Genomic DNA, 17,560 nt, shown 5'->3' with positions numbered 1-17,560 from the left:
TGGTATTACTGTATTTCATTCTATGACTACATGTCCCAAGTATAACTAAAAGGTAAAAGTCATACTAATATTATCTGAAAGAGACAAGTGTTTGGTATTTAGTACAGTTTGTGTAGGACAATGACCTAGTATTTATGATAATAATTAGGACTATAATAGTCATATAGATATAAATATATTTATAAACTTATCTAGACTATACTCAATACCCCTGCATACCTTTTTTCGGTATGAGATATGTTTAACTAACTAGTATTAATTGAAAACACTGTAGTGTTTAGTCTAGCTTCGTTCAAAATGGCAGATGTGAATCGAATTATCCGCCTTTAACCCCATGCAGCTCGTGCGTTTTTATCGAAACTGCATCCACTTGAATTTGATCAGACAACCTGACATTCGTCTGGGTGAATCTAAAAATAATTGTTTTTTAAACGTGGAGAGTGGAATCGTTTGGTTTAATGGTACAGAGTGATTTAAAGATATCATTTAAAGTAATACATAATCCCCTATTAGTAGTAGGCTATATTAGAAAGCAGTTTGGTGAATTTTTATATTCCTTTTCGATATATCGAATTTAATCTCAATATACCTGCTAAAAGCTGTTGCTTAAGAAAAGTAGGTATTTGAATTGTGTTCAATGTTATTTCCTCAAAAACCTGCCAAGCTGTACATATTTCGTCTGAATTTTTCAACCCGGCATCATAATAACTCAAATGGTTTCAAAATGGCCACCTGCAACATAAGGTTAAGACCTTTGTATCAGTTTTATTTCTTTATTATTTATTTTCTCTATTTTGTCAGTGACATTAGATTGTGATTTAAGATCAATGGTTAGGACTTATGTATCAGTTTTATTTCTTTAGTATTTATTTTCTCTATTTTGTCAGTGACATTAGATTGTGATTTAAGATCAATGGTTGGGACTTATGTATCAGTTTTATTCCTTTATTATTAATTTTCTCTATTTTGTCAGTGATATTAGATAGTGATTTAAGATCAATGGTTAGGACTTATGTATCAATTTTATTCTCTAATTATTTATTTTCAATATTTTGTCAGTGACCAAAATTGAAAGTGAAAAAGTGAAATGACATTAACTACAGACTGAACATCTTTAAAGCTTCCATTACTAGGCATTAAATTGACTTACAGAGGGGTGGGTCTCGGAATACAGGAGAACAATTGTTTAAAACGATTCCTATACTTTCTTTTTATCTACAGAGTGTGGTCCATTATTTGTTACTTCTGTCCTCTGTTTAATGTTTATGCTTATTTGGTTCTTTTGTCTGTAGGCCTACATCAAGTAAGCTTTATTGATACTGATTTAGGTATATATCTACTTTCTGCTTTATTTTATAATAACTGTGTTTATTTATTTTATTATTTTTTTGAAAATTTTCAAAGACAGACACCTTTGATTTGGAATTGTAAATGTTATGTTTTTATAACGAGCTCTACCTCTATTAGCGTCATACATAAATTTTATAACTTCTAATTCGGGTTTGTTTTGACACTACCTCATTTATCTCTTGTAAACTCTCCAATTTTTATATTAAATTGTGGCCATGGGCTAGAAATAGCTGAGTGTATCTGACTGCAATAGTTAATATAGACTACCATTCACTGCACTTGTGCATCTTAATCTAGGTCAACCGACTACCCGCTAAAATTCAACTGGAGCTGAATATAACATGCGATTCACTGTGTTGTCAAAATGTTGTATTTGAATTTATGTTGAAGGTTTTTCAATTCGTAGGACCATTTTGCTCTCATATAGTTTTCGTTCTTAGAAATATACTTCATCTTTGAGACCCTGAAAGCAGTAACAAATCTTTTCATTTTTGAAACATTTTCATATTTAACAGACTGCCTAACTGAGTAGGCTAACTATTTAAGACACAGTTTCTTCAAATTCACTTTTCAGTTTTGAGAATACCCATTACCTAGACAAGGATTACATTCAATTCAGTGTTGTCAAAGTTCATATTTAAGATTGTAGAGTTTTTTGAAGAAATTGATGCTATTAAATTCATTCATTCATTTCATTCAGTGTTATCAAAATTTATGTTTGACAGTTTAGTGTTTTTGAAGAATGAAATTATAATTGCAATTCTATTCAGTGTTGTCAAAATTTATAGTTTTGTATTTTTGAAGTAGATTTGCAATTACAAAAAACATAAACCGGTGAACACTTCTAAACACAATTTCACCAAATAAATTTTGATTTTAGATGATTTTCTTTATGGGATTAAAATTACATTTGTGTCAGAATTGCCAAATCCATATGTAAGATTTTAGTGTTTCGATTCTGGTTGTAATATCGACTCCAGAAACACTGTTATATCAATTTTTTGTCATTTTGAAATTGCCCGTGGTATTGGATGTACATAAACTTTGGGTTCGATACACTGTTGTTCAAATTCTTTTTATTATATTGAATTTTTAAGGTAAGGTAAGCTACCCATGGAGACTTTATAAATATTACATCTCGCTCCCTCATTAGACCTCACCCCTTCTAACACTATATAGTCAAAGTTTAATCAAATACCATTTTCTTTTTTCAATTTTGAAAACACATTTTTGAAATAAGTTGGACATTATACATAGCAGTATATTCCATTCGTTTTTTGTTTTGTTTTTTAATTTTCCGTTTTACATTTGAGTCTTTCATGGGGGGGAATATTAGAATGCCATTCCTATTTTCATAGCACACAACGTTTCTAAAATTTACGTTGTTATCATCAAGTACATTGGTTTTGAATGTCTAAAAATTGTAAAATAATCCAAATTCTTAAAATCATTGTTCAAGTTCGCATATCTAAAGTAGTTTTAGATAAACTAAGTTTTGCTGATAACCGAAGTAGAATGAGTTGTACTCAATGCAGTCAAAAAAATGATGGTTTTCATTAAACATTCTCATCTCAAAAAACACAAAGCTAGACGATTTGTATGTTTTTGAAAGCGTTGAATTTGAAATTGATTAAGTGAATTTTGTCCGACGTGGTCGAAATTTTTTGTTTAAATTATATTTTTTATAACCATAGAAACACCAAGCTAAGTTATTTGTACATATAAGAGAAGGGCTGGTTTAACTTTGATCCAGTTTTATCAACTAGCAATTTCAATTAAAGAATTTGTTGAGACGATTTTCTAAATAATCAACATCATTTTGAATTTTTTTTACATATTAGCAGTTTACTTCAGTGTTTGATTGTTTCAAGAATTAGCAAATGTACTAGATTTCAAATATCAAATGCAACATAAGCAAACCTAAACAAGTATTTGCAAATCGAGGTCGTTCTTTTGTTATGTTTTTTGCTCTTGCCTGTTATGTAACACCGAACGTTTTCCTCTTTATGAATATATATAATAGTTCAATTCATTCAGAAAGACACAAAGAAGATTAGGTTTAAAATTGATGATAAATTGAAAATATTGAAACATAAGTCCTAATTATTAATCTTAAAATAGAGAAAATAAATAATAAAGGAATAAAACAGATACATAAGTCCTAACCATTGATCTAAAATCACAATCTAATGTCACTGACAAAATAGAGAAAATTAATATTAAAGGTTTCCTAAACATTGATCTTAAATCAAAATCTAATGCCACTGACAAAATAGAGAAAATAAATAATAAAGGAATAAAACTGAAATATAAGTCCTAAACCCTTTTCTAAAATCACAATCTAATGTCACTGACATGGAGAAAATTCAACATTTTGTATATTCCGGAGTAAGTGTAAGTCAACATAGACGTTGTAAGGGCCTCGAAAAATTGGGTAATTAATTTACTAAAACTTCAATTCGGAACCTAGAAGAAGTTTTTTTTATTCCATTTGCCCAAAAAAATAATTTATAGAATGGGCTCAATCGTTTGTGAAAGAAATTTGCCCGATATTGCCATTGATGTTCAAAGGATTTTTCTCTATTTTTTAACGGTTTTGTGATTTTTAATTTGTTTTCAAAGTATAAGATATCACTTATTCAGATTCTCCCAAATTTTTAATTCTTTGAAATTATGACAATTCTCGGTTCAAATTTAGATGTCAAAATGCAACAATTGTGGTCTCGTGATTCTATGCTATTTTTAGAAATTTCAAATGTTAAAATGGCGGTCTTAAGTTTGAAATTTAGGATACAATTTTAAATTTCGATTTGTTAACAAATTAAACTGGTTCTGATATTCATACAGTAAAGTGAAATAGTATGTAATTATTTTAATAAATATTATTTTTTCATTAACAATTGCTTTTGGAACGAAGCTACAGTGATGAGTTGATATTCGTCACTAAAGAAATTTTTCACAGAATAAAATGCACAAATAAGTGAGATTTTATAACTAAAATTTATAAAGAAAATGAAGTATAAAATATAGACTACATAATTAATTTTATTGGAGTACATTTATAATTTCTATTCATAAAAAATGATATCTATTATATACATTTCGAACAATTATTCAAATTTGAACAACGAATATTAATTTTTTTACCCCACAATTATAAATATGATGACAATAGGCACGTAGCCAACTTTTAAAACAATATCAATAAATACCACAAATACCGCAATGTGAACAAAGTTTTAATTTTATTGTGAAGTAATATTTTTAAAAAAAATAAAGGCTTTTTGACACTTGAATTAACCTGTATACCTATTTTGTTTTATGCAAAAAAAAAGCTAGACGCGAGTCTACATATCTAATGTATTGAGTATTATTTTAACAATGAAAATATTTTATTATTATTTCATTAAAACAAATATATTTAGATTTTTGCACTATTTTCATCGCATTTATTCATATCAGATTAAACAATTCAGCCAGTCTGATCGAATGAGATATAGGCTTCTTTCAATATATGTTATTATTTATAGGCCTAATAAGCATATTTTAATTAAGTATACTCGATTTATGGATCAAACGTTTCGGTGAGTTTAATATATTTATATATATTATATTATATTTTTTACTTTACCATGTGGAATTTTTCATATTTTCTAACAAAATCGCATCACAATTTATACATTTTGACGTCATGAATCTTATTTCTACTCCAGGGCAGTTTTAAATATTTTCATTTTTCACAAGATTATCATTCTTTTTCTTCACGACTTGCTTGATTTTTTCATATTTCTTACAAAATTGCATCATGATTTATATTACGTTATGAAAGACATTTTATTTCAAGTCCAGTTTCCAGGCATATTTTGGATATTTTCATCTTTGTCTAGTTTACCAACGTTAATCTGGGAATAATTTAGAAAAATCGCCTCGAAATTTTTTTTTTACTTAAATTAAAAGAAAAAGAACGTTTACGACCGATTTAAGCAGCGATTGAAATAATTGAGTTGAAGGAAAAAGATGGATGAAAACCGGTGAAGAATTAACAAAAAAATTCTGTTAAGTAGTCTTTTTGTTTAGTTTATGTTGATATCGCATTTTATCTGTCTAAACTCACTAATGTTATGTATAAATATACATGATTTAATTATTAAAATGACTCTATATTCAAAATAGACCCGGGTGTTCAAGAACTTTTAAATTATTAATTATTATAACAATCAGTAACCTTTTGAATAAGATATAAAGATCCACTTTGTCAATAAATTAAAAATATTTCATGAAATTTTAAGATTTTAAAATATGAAATAATATGTGCACTTGAAGATATAAATAAATAAAGCTGTAATTCCAACTTTGTCTGCAGAATATTATAAAGGTTTCAAATTAATTAGTGTGCCACCGAGAGTCGAGATTAATACTGAAAATATTAGTTTGCAATCACGACACTTTTTTTGGAAATTTTTTATATTCATATAGACCTTAGCATATTTTGGTTACGACTCACCATGTAGATTTTAGAGGAATTTTAGAAAAAAAAGTTTAGTTTAAATTAGACATAGAATATTAACTAAATAACAGAATACAATTTTATGGTATATTTGATTTTGTAGTACACAACGTTTCAACAATTTACATTGTCATTATTAGGTGAAATGAGTATAGTAGTTTGGATATATCCCATATAATTCCCAATAATTAGTAGTACTGTATACCGCAAAATTGTTTTCCGTTATAAAATGTGGTCTCTACCCCCTAAATGTTGCTTAATGATCAATAAGAATTAGATATAAACAGGGGGAGGTTTAAACAATATTTTAATGATACTTTACATATGAAAGTATACAGTCAGGTTAAGGATAATAATCCGTACAAGCAAGACAATTTCGTTAATCAAAATCTCCTCCAAAGCAAGAAAAAATCAAGCGTAAAAGTTGTATAGTTGTAGACTTCTCCAATGAGAAGTACATTCCGGTGTTTGAAAAGAGTAAGCATGGTCTGCTTCACACACAAACACCACAGTTTATGCACCAACCAACAGACAGTTGAAATGTGATATGGGCTTTGAACACAAATTATTATCTCAGCAAAACTTCTAGCACTGAACTCAATTTTGAACTCTGAGAGTGGGAAACATATATTTGTATTGATTTTATTTTGTTTAAATAAAAAGTTGAACTTACCTTAGTTCGTTTATCAAAATAAAAAATAACCTCTTCCTAAAGAAAACATCCCTGAACTGAAAATGACAAAACCAAGGGTAATACATCCAATAGCTCTATATTCATTTATAATTGATATACTTCCTCATATGAATTGTTCATTTGCAAAACTGTTATTTAGGATTTCGAGTTTCGTTTTTCGTTCGGATTGTTAGTACCTAGGTTTTTTAATAGCTACGTGGTCCGCATCAACACTTTGAGGGCTCAAATTAGTTTTCAAGGTCAAGGGTTCCTCTCAAGGTTCAGACTTTGGTTTGTGCTAATTGCCTTCTGTACCACTAACTCCTCGCCTGAGAATTTCCAGTATTAAATTTATCAGCTTGAGTTTTGATGTATATGTTTTGTTGCGATGTAAATATTAAATAGCCTGGTAATAGATACCGACATGTGTTGAGGGTTTGCGGTTTTGTGGTTTTCATAATATATTGAGATAATAATTTTCTACCAGAATAAATTCTGCACCTGCTGGAGAACTGTTACAAATTATCTGTGTATATTTCAACCTCAGGAATTTCTTCCAAACCACAGAGAGAATGAGTTGGGAAGGGGTAACAAGTGGTTGAATTCCCGCTAATATTTCACTTTACCACAAATACAAATTTTAAGGGATAATTTTGAAAAAGTTAATAGCCTTAGGACCAGACAATAACCTTGATCGGACAAACTGGTTTCTGTGCAAGTTAGAGAGCCCTTGAATGTTGAATAAATCCACTGTCCTTGAAAGTCTTTCTTCGCCCCATCACGAACAGAAATGCAGGAAAAAGAATCCAAACCATTTCATTATTTCTTTTTTAGCGGTACTTGTAATCAATTAAAGCTTATCTTATGGTTCCAAGACTTTTCTGATCCAAATTCTATCAACGGCACAATCGAAAACTGATTGTTTTAGGAGCCTTCGAATCTAATCGAATTGGTTGCATTAAATCTTACTGCATACAAACTCTTAGGTGTAGATTGCTCAAATTATTCCACACGACTCAGTCTTTTCCTCTTTCTCTTTGTGTCCATATATATAAGGCGACACAAAAGGCAGACAAGGGTGAGTTTTTATGAACTTTCCATACCTTTTAATTTGCTGATCAAAGCTTACTGGTAGATCTATCAAACGCAATGTTATACAAAGTTTGTTCATTATATCTAATTAATATAATATCTTCTCAGAGATTTTTTCGATATTCTCAGAATCGTGCTATGATTTTTATTACATTTGTATAAAATGCACCCCAACCCCGACACATTCTACTTATATATTTTCTCCCGACCCCCCTGGGAAATATATTAATTTTTTGAAGGTAATTGCTTAAGTCGGGAAAATTTCAATTTTAAATTACAAGACAATTCATGATTGAAAATGTGATTGAAAGATTCTTGTCTAAAACACTTTTCAATGCCCTTTGGGGAAAACTTGACTTTAATGATGATAATTGACCAATTTGTATCATATATGAAATTTTGTCATCGGTTTCAAAATAAAACATATTAACCTAAATAAAAACTTTGTTGACAAAATACAGAAACAATTCAAAACACAAAATTACACTGTTGTTCTGTAATACATTAAATTATGTTTTTTGTGCCGTGAAGAAATTTCGGGATGTAGGTCAAACCTACGGGAATAATAATAGTTTAAAATAGATATATCTAATCATTGGTCAATGCGTTTTACTGGAAACAATGAAATTGTTGACGCCATAGGAAGCCCCTTTGATTTTGCTACCGAAATCTTAACTAGTAAGGTAAACATGACCACTATTTCAATATCATGATATATTGAAGAGTGTGGCCGGAACTTTCATGGTTGACCGTTTGACCTAGTATATAACTCACCCTCGATAATGATTGGTCAAGATGACAATAATAATTAAGATGGTCAAGGTCATGTGAATAGTTCATTAGCTACCAATGTATTTCCAAACTGCCGTCTTTGATTTCGGGTTTCCTGTCGTGGTTTGGATCGTTAGTACTTGGTTTATTAATTTACACAATGCTGGACCAAACTAAATAAGAAAATAAACTCGGAACCACTGATAGGGGTAATGTGGAGCCATTGAGAGAGTTTTCGTGAATTTCTGATAGTTATCCAATGATTCCAATATCTCTTTCTATAACAATGGTGCGAACAAATCGTAGTTTCTTTTTGGTTCAGTCTTGTCTGGGATCTTCGTTTCATTTTTAGCTTTCAAAGAAGTTGGCAAGAGACAGCGATTACACTTAAAAATATGAGAATTCCGAAAGGTTTGAACAACGAGTTAAACAGTGTCCAAGGTCGCCCATTGGCAACATGTGGAAATGGAACCTAAAGATCTTAAAAGAGAAATATTTCCTCTGAGACGAATACTGTCAAAATAGTCCACATGGTGGACTTCATGATAATATTTTTCATTGACTGGCATTTTCATTACCCAAAAGACAACCCTAGACTCTTGGTGGTATTTTGGACATCACAATCCATACCTAAAAAACTGAAAAAATTAGATTCTGCACACAATGTGAAATGGGAATATTGTATATAGTTGAAATGAGAGACTTGGTGAACTCAATGAGCTACCTGTCGTTTGAGATGGGTTTCCTGGCCGTGGAATTGACAGCTGATATTTTAGGCCGCGAAAGCCTAGGGCATGGAGGTATAACGTGCAGATAGTATTGATTGTGCAGATATATGATACATAAGAACACACAGGAACTTTTGATATAAGTGGAACTATGACAAAATATTGATGACAAAATATTGTTTTTTGTAAGACGAATTAATATTAGCAGTAGTTTTGGTCAACCTTTTAGAGTTGCATGAAGTTCATGGACTTGACCAGCCGTCTATTTTTAGTGCGATGACCAACACTGACTTGGGTCAGGAATAGTCACTTTGTCAGTTTAATTGAACATAGTTTGAGTTTAAACTGGGTTGAATTTGAGAGAAATATACACGAAATAACCAATTGAACTTAGATTGAGACGAAACTGAGAAATATATGAAGTAAAATCATTGTTTTCGAGAAAAAAAATTGTTTTAAAGACCTCTATAAACAACGTTTTAAAAATTTCAATTTTCATCATCACCACCCTGTCACCAGCATCACTTGGGATACCAATTCCCACAACGTTTCAATAATTTCCATTTTATTAATGACCCAGCCAGAAGATCTCATTGTTTCCCTTAGGACGCTAAGTGAAATTTCTTTTTATGGCTAAATTTTTGTAACATTTTCATGTTATTGCTTTTAATCTAAAGTACAATATTTGTGTACAATTTTGTTGGCGATTTTTTCAATATTTTCAATAGAAAGTTAAGATTTTCGCAAAAATTATCAAATAATTAATACAAAAGGTATGCTGTTAGGAAAAGCGGGCCCTATTATGTCTAATTCAACTCAATACTGTATAGCAAGTAGCTGTACTAAACTGGTCCCTTTTTTTACAATATCTACTGAATTTTTGATGAGATATTTCATACATGACAGTTAATTTGGAAGTCATTTCAATAATAATAATTACTACATATATAACAATCCTTGCTCTGTAAACAAGAATTTTGTACCTTATCAACTTTTGTTTTAATGTATTGTTCCCTAGTGTATAGATACATCTGGAATTTTCACCTGATATTGCCAAGTTTGTTTCACAATTTCATAAATTCGCTAAAATCGTGTTAATTATTTGAAGTACATTGTGAATTTTGTTTCTTTTTCGCCCACAAATATGTACCATCATACTCCGTTACTTTGAAGTTTGAGTGCATATTATTTACTCGTACAGTTTTACTGGATTTTCGATCAAACTTCGCCAATTAAAATTTTAAATTCTATAAAAGATAACACGTACAGTGTCACACAAAACATTTGTTGACAAGTCACAAATCTGTGCAGTGAATTGCCGAACTTTCGTCTTGACCCCTTTCATGACCCTAATAATACGGTAAGATTAAGAATTGACTATTGTCGGTATAATTACACATAATAAGATATCTGTCCTTCATTGGCTAAGTTACAGTCTATTCAATATGCGTATGCAAGTAGAAAAGCATTAATTTATGCAAACGAGATGGTGTGATGGAAAAGTAGTCCCCTTCTCTGTAACCTGAGCACTAACGCTTTGCATAATATCGCACGAGACGAGACGGCGTAGAATGACGTGATTTGGATCAGAGAACGATGTAGAAGAAAAAATGATGGATTCAGACAACGTTTCGATGCTGATTTCTGCTAAAATTCATTTCAATCTATCCCTGATTGCTTAGTGAGTAATATTTTCTCAAAACTTTTCATATTTTGTCGACTATTGTCTTTTTTTTCCCGTTGCACGTGTCGCTGGTATAAACCGGCTTCAGTCCGCCATATGCAAAGTTGGGCGGGAGTTAGATACGAGCATCTCAATTGCCGAACTCTGGTCTGCAATGTTTTGTGTTTGTTTGATACTAAATGAATATCAGTTTCATACTCAATTCAATAATTGTGAATTAATAATGTTTATGATGCATATTTCGTTATCAATGTACGTTTCAAGTCTGGGGAAATGACCAATTGTTACCTCAACATGTTAATTAATGCGAGTCAGTTCCTGCTCTCTCATTGGTCGGTTTCTTATACCACTTGTATTCCTCCGCCAATATGATAATGAGGAGCTCAAGATGAAGCCTGGTGTTATATTTTAATCAACAGTCACAAAATAAAAACAACAATATTGATGTCTTATTCAAATTCCATCTGCAATAACATGTTTGAAAGAAATTGCATTGAAGTCATTAGAAATTGGGTCAAGATATAGCGCCATTTTGAATTGTCGATAGTCTAGCGAAAACTAGGCCACGAGAACAGACTGTAATACAAATCCCCTTGGCATTTAAATGTGGTCGGTTTTAAGGCGTATGTAATTTTTAGGTCGATGCAAATCAAACATGCGAAAAAATAACTGATACTGTTAAAATTTGAGACACAATGTGCGATACTTTTGGCATACAAGATAAACATATACATATCAATACACAATCTTACAATATTAAAAACAAAAGAAAAACATTTTAAAACTTTTTGAGAAGTACATTCATGAGAATATGAGATGATAATATCGTTAGATAAATTATTATGACTAAAATCCTCTGTAACCTGTGAAATTCAAAATGAAAATATTAGAAAAAACCTGAAAATATTATTTGACCTACTTTATATAAGATATTTATACAATATTATATTTCATAACAAGAAATAAAAATTATATATTTATAAAGAAATAAGACTGAAATGTCTACTTTTGAATGCAGGGAAAAGATTACGTTCTTGTCTCGACTTTGTTTAATTATGCGTTTCAGCAATTTACATTGTCATAAAATGAAATAAATCATGTAGGCCTTGTAAGTTATTAACAACAAATATGGCGAGCCTTTTTAGACGTTATATTCTCGACTTTTAAGAATAACATTTTCATGAACAGAAATAATAAGAGAACAAAAGAAAAAGGTTAAATTAAGAAATATTAATAGACACCACAACATTTCTACAAATTACATAAACTTAAAACTACATAAAGTAACACATATTGTTTATATATATTTTACTAGATATATTGCACTCAACGTTTCAACAATTTACATTTTCATTATCACTTCGAAAGGTTAACTACCCCCGGTCTTGTTGTACACAATTACATCGAATAACGTTTAAACAATAAACAAAACAAATTATTATTAAACGTTTCAACAATTTACATTTAATTATCTGCTTATATGCTGTAATATTTCTTGGTTTTATTGTACACAACGTTTCAACAATTTACAATTTCATCATCATTTTAAACGATAAATTACTCCTTGGTTTTATCGCGCACAACGTTTCAACAATTTACAATTTCATCATCATTTTAAACGATAAATTACTCCTTGGTTTTATTGTACACAACGTTTCAACAATTTACAATTTCATCATTTTAAACGATAAATTACTCCTTGGTTTTATTGTGCACAACGTTTCAACAATTTACAATTTCATCATCATTTTAAACGATAATTTACTCCTTGGTTTAATCGTGCACAACGTTTCAACGATTTACATTATCATCAACATTTAAAATGATAAATTACTCCTTGGTTTTATCGTGCACAACGTTTCAACAATTTACATTGTCATCAACATTTAAAATGATAATTTACTCCTTGGTTTAATCGTGCACAACGTTTCAACAATTTACAATATCATCATCATTTTATATGATAAATTACTCCTTAGTTTACTTGTGCACTACGTTTCAACGATTTACATTATCATCAACATTTAAAATGATAAATTACTCCTTGGTTTTATTGTGCACAACGTTTCAACAATTTACAATATCATCATCATTTTACATGATAAATTACTCCTTGGTTTAATTGTGCACAACGTTTCAACAATTTCCATTATCATCAACATTTAAAATGATAAATTACTCCTTGGTTTTATTGTGCACAACGTTTCAACAATTTACAATATCATCATCATTTTAAATGATAAATTACTCCTTGGTTTAATTGTGCACAACGTTTCAACAATTTCCATTATCATCAACATTTAAAATGATAAATTACTCCTTGGTTTTATTGTGCACAACGTTTCAACAATTTACAATATCATCATCATTTTAAACGATAAATTACTCCTTGGTTTAATTGTGCACGTTTCAACAATTTACATTGTCATCAACAGTTTATATGGTAAATTACTCCTTGGTTTAATCAAGCACGATTTGTCAACAATTTACATTGTCATCATCATGTATACCACCCTTTGAGTTTTATTGGACACATCGTTTCAGTAATATACATTGATATTATCAAAATAAAAAACACAAGAATAATGCAAATTGGAAAATTTTAAATTGCAGCCCTGATATTTTGAAATGAAATGAATTGGTGTTTACTTCTTACTTTTGAAAATTAGGTATTAATATTTGATTTTCTAATTTCAACCTCATATATTAGTAATCAAAGGAAACAATAAATTCTTTGATATTTTCATTGACTGCTGCGTTGGAAAAATCTGTGCATTTTTTTCTTGCATTCATCAATAAATATTAACTACTGTATGAAGCTGGTTCACCCACATGTCTTTTGAAAGACCTTATTGGAATGGCAACTAGGTTAGGGGGTTATTACCTGCTCAACCCATAATGATATTGAACTCGTTTTTGTTAAATATTAAATATTGAATAGCTTTCAATGTAATGATCAGCCCCTACCTTTGTTTCAAAGAAGAACACGCCAAAAAATTAGATATCAAAGAAGGACTGAGAAATATTTATGATTATTTTATTATTAAACGGCTCCATGTCAATAATTAAACTGCTCCCGTTGACTTTTATCTTTTGCCCAGGGCCACACCCGTATAAGGTGTAAGATGTTTGTAATTCAAAGGTGCCAATAGTGATAACTATAATGCATACAAATGATTATATTCGTGCTCGAGTTGAAACCATAACCGTGGTCTTATAATTGAGATAATTGCTTCATCTACTCACTTAGATGGGACTTGGAGTGCCTCACTAACTAGTAGATTTCTTGACACAATAATGGTTTGATGTTTTCAGAATGGGATTAGAGCCCTGGTGTTTTCACCCTATGGGACTAGGGTGTCAGGGGTGTGGCCATCTGGTGTAGAATTGAATTAAGAGAACACCTCACATCATCACATGCTGAAAATGTGGATGAAACAAATTTTGGGGTTGAGAAAAGTCCAGGTGATTACAACAGGGGTGGGAAGTCTGAGAAAGGTTGGGAACCACTGGACTAAAGCAAACCGAACTATCGTGTCCAACTAGATGGCAGATTGCTTAGCATGAAGCCAGTTGTCGGTGATCAGAATAGGACCAAATCATACCAACTAGCTAACACATTGCTTAGTACGATGACTGTTGTCTGTGGTCAGTATACTCTACTATCATTCCCATAGTGGGACAATAGACGTTTTCTATGGTCAGAAACAAGGGTATGCCAATTATCAAACGGTGTGTTCACATAGTTAGCACATTGCTTGGAACGAATGTAGTGGTCTGTGGCCAGAATTCGACCGTGTCCCACTAGACAGAAATTGCTTGGTACAATGGTAATTTTCTGTGAATACCAATCTATGGTATCCTGTCAGTCCAGGTAGCAAATGCCTTGGTGCGGTCACATTATTCTGTGGTCAGAATGGGGGTACGGTATCACAAACTATCGTGTCCAACTAGCTACCAGATTGCTTGACGTAAAGACAGTTTTCTGAGAGTCATATACAGCTTCAAAAAGTGCTTCAAGAAAGTACTGTTAAAATAATTTCTATATGTGTCTGGGACACTGGTGTTTGACTAATCGCAAAGGGCCTTTATGTGATAAAGCATATTTTGCGAATAGTGACGTCCTTGACACTTAGTATGAGTGGAAACGGTGTATATACACATACAAAATTTAGAAAACCTTTTTACGTTCCTTTTAACCTCGATCGAACGTACTACTGAATGTACAAGTGAAAGCCCTTGCCAGTTAGAGTTCGAAAGCATTGAGATAAATCCACAGCCCTGGCAATGTCAGTGTCCCCAATACACATACAAATTTTTAAAAAACCTGTGTACAATCCTTTTAAAGAGAGTCGTGTGCAGCATCAAACTGTATCTTAAAAGTATCACACTTTGAGTATATCTGTATCTATATCCATCATTCACACACCCTCATGCATGTGCGCACAAACATCATCCCGCACACCTCTCAACATGATCACGAGCAACAACAAAAACATGTAGGAGTATTGGTTCAAAAAAACTGTCGTGTGTATTTGGCATCTGTTGCATTGTTAATGTATATTTTATTCACTTTACGACACTTAGAAAGAAGCAACTATATTAATATACTTGCTATTCTAGACAGCTTCATGTAGGTTGGGCTAAATTATTGAGCATTTCTGTCGACTTACAAACTACTGTTGCATTCCCACCCACCCCAAGGCAGATTTGACTACCTAAAAATGACAATTCCAGAGAGGGGGTGGGGGGGTGTCTCTCCGAGGCGAGGCCCTGAGGACTGATGTCCCTTGAAGCCGTTAGACCAGAGGCTGCCAGAGACCTATCAGAGGCGTAAGGGGACGGCCCCCTTAATACGCTTCTTCCTGAAATATGTTGTGATATATCTATATCGCTCTACAATTGATCTATTGAACACAATTTTAACACTGGTATTTCTATATTGCTCTGCAATTGATGTATTGAGCACTATTTTAGCAGTAATAATTCTATATCGCTCTACAATTGATATATTGAGCACTATATTGACAATGGTATTTCTATATCAACAATTGATGTATTGAGCACTGTTTTAACAGTGGTGTTTCTATATAGCTCTACAATTGACGTATTGAGCACTATTTTGACAGTGGTGTTTCTATATCGCTCTACAATTGATGTTTTGAGCACTATTTTAACAGTGGTATTTCTATATCGCTCTACAATTGATGTTTTGAGCACTATTTTAACAGTGGTATTTCTATATCGCTCTACAATTGATGTTTTGAGCACTATTTTAACAGTTGTATTTCTATATCGCTCTACAAGTGATGTTTTGAGCACTATTTTAACAGTGGTATTTCTATATCGCTCTACAATTGATGTTTTGAGCACTATTTTAACAGTGGTATTTCTATATCGCTCTACAATTGATGTTTTGAGCACTATTTTAACAGTGGTATTTCTATATCGCTCTACAATTGATGTTTTGAGCACTATTTTAACAGTGGTATTTCTATATCGCTCTACAATTGATGTTTTGAGCACTATTTTAACAGTGGTATTTCTATATCGCTCTACAATTGATGTTTTGAGCACTATTTTAACAGGGGTATTTCTATATCTCTCTACAATTGATGTTTTGAGCACTATTTTAACAGTGGTATTTCTATATCGCTCTACAAGTGATGTTTTGAGCACTATTTTAACAGTGGTATTTCTATATCGCTCTACAATTGATGTTTTGAGCACTATTTTAACAGTGGTATTTCTATATCGCTCTACAATTGATGTTTTGAGCACTATTTTAACAGTGGTATTTCTATATCGCTCTACCAGTGATGTTTTGAGCACTATTTTAACAGTGAAAATATTTGTTATTGTATTCTGTCTTAATATATAAGTTGGTTGAAATTCAAGCCAGTGCTCGACTTATGAGTTTAAGTGGTACCGAGCTAACAATCACTGAAATGTTGCAAATATCTTTGCATCCTATCGTTCTGTAGTACGAACAAGGATACTTTTATATAGGTATGAGTGGGTAGGACAGAATCTATCGCTTACGATAGTTAATACCACTCAGTAATCAGATTTTCATTCAGTATGTGAAACATGCACTCACACCAACAGGAGCATATATGGCATCATTGCGTCTGTTTCCGACTGGTTAGCAACTCCACCAGGGGCCTTTCACAAGAAAAATCAAACCGTCTGCTTTATGATATAACAATAGAATTCACCTCAGTACAGTTGGCCGTTTGTTGACATAACCCATTTCGTTACATGTATTAATGCAGTTGTGTCTACAACTCGCTTGGCCTATTTACTTATAATGCAGGTTCATTTAATATACTAAGTCGTGATATAGCACTTTATCAGATGTACACTGATGGAAAATAAAAATATAACTACTGACAGAAACCAGGATTTGGTGAAATGGCTTCCATCGTCAGTCAAAGTATAGTTACATCATGAAAATATTAAACTATACCTGTACGATGATACGAAACAAACAAAATAGAAGTTTTCAAGTCAAAGTCAGGCTATTGTAAAATAAAGGTTTGCAATGCACTTAAAAGTTAAGGGTGAAATGATGGTATTTAGGCCATCTTAGGGAAAGCTTAAGAGATAGTTGTCATGGATAGTTATCATATTATTATAAGTTATACATTATACATGCAACACCTTCCCCCGCCCCCACGTTGTTTTAGAACGCATCCTCTGATTACCCCTCTAAAACGACCGAATCACCATATTTGTATAGATATATCGGAAGC

This window comes from Lottia gigantea (genome assembly GCF_000327385.1).
Source record: "Lottia gigantea unplaced genomic scaffold LOTGIsca_16, whole genome shotgun sequence".
NCBI classification, from domain to species: Eukaryota; Metazoa; Mollusca; class Gastropoda; family Lottiidae; genus Lottia; species Lottia gigantea.
This window is presented reverse-complemented; position numbering follows the sequence as displayed.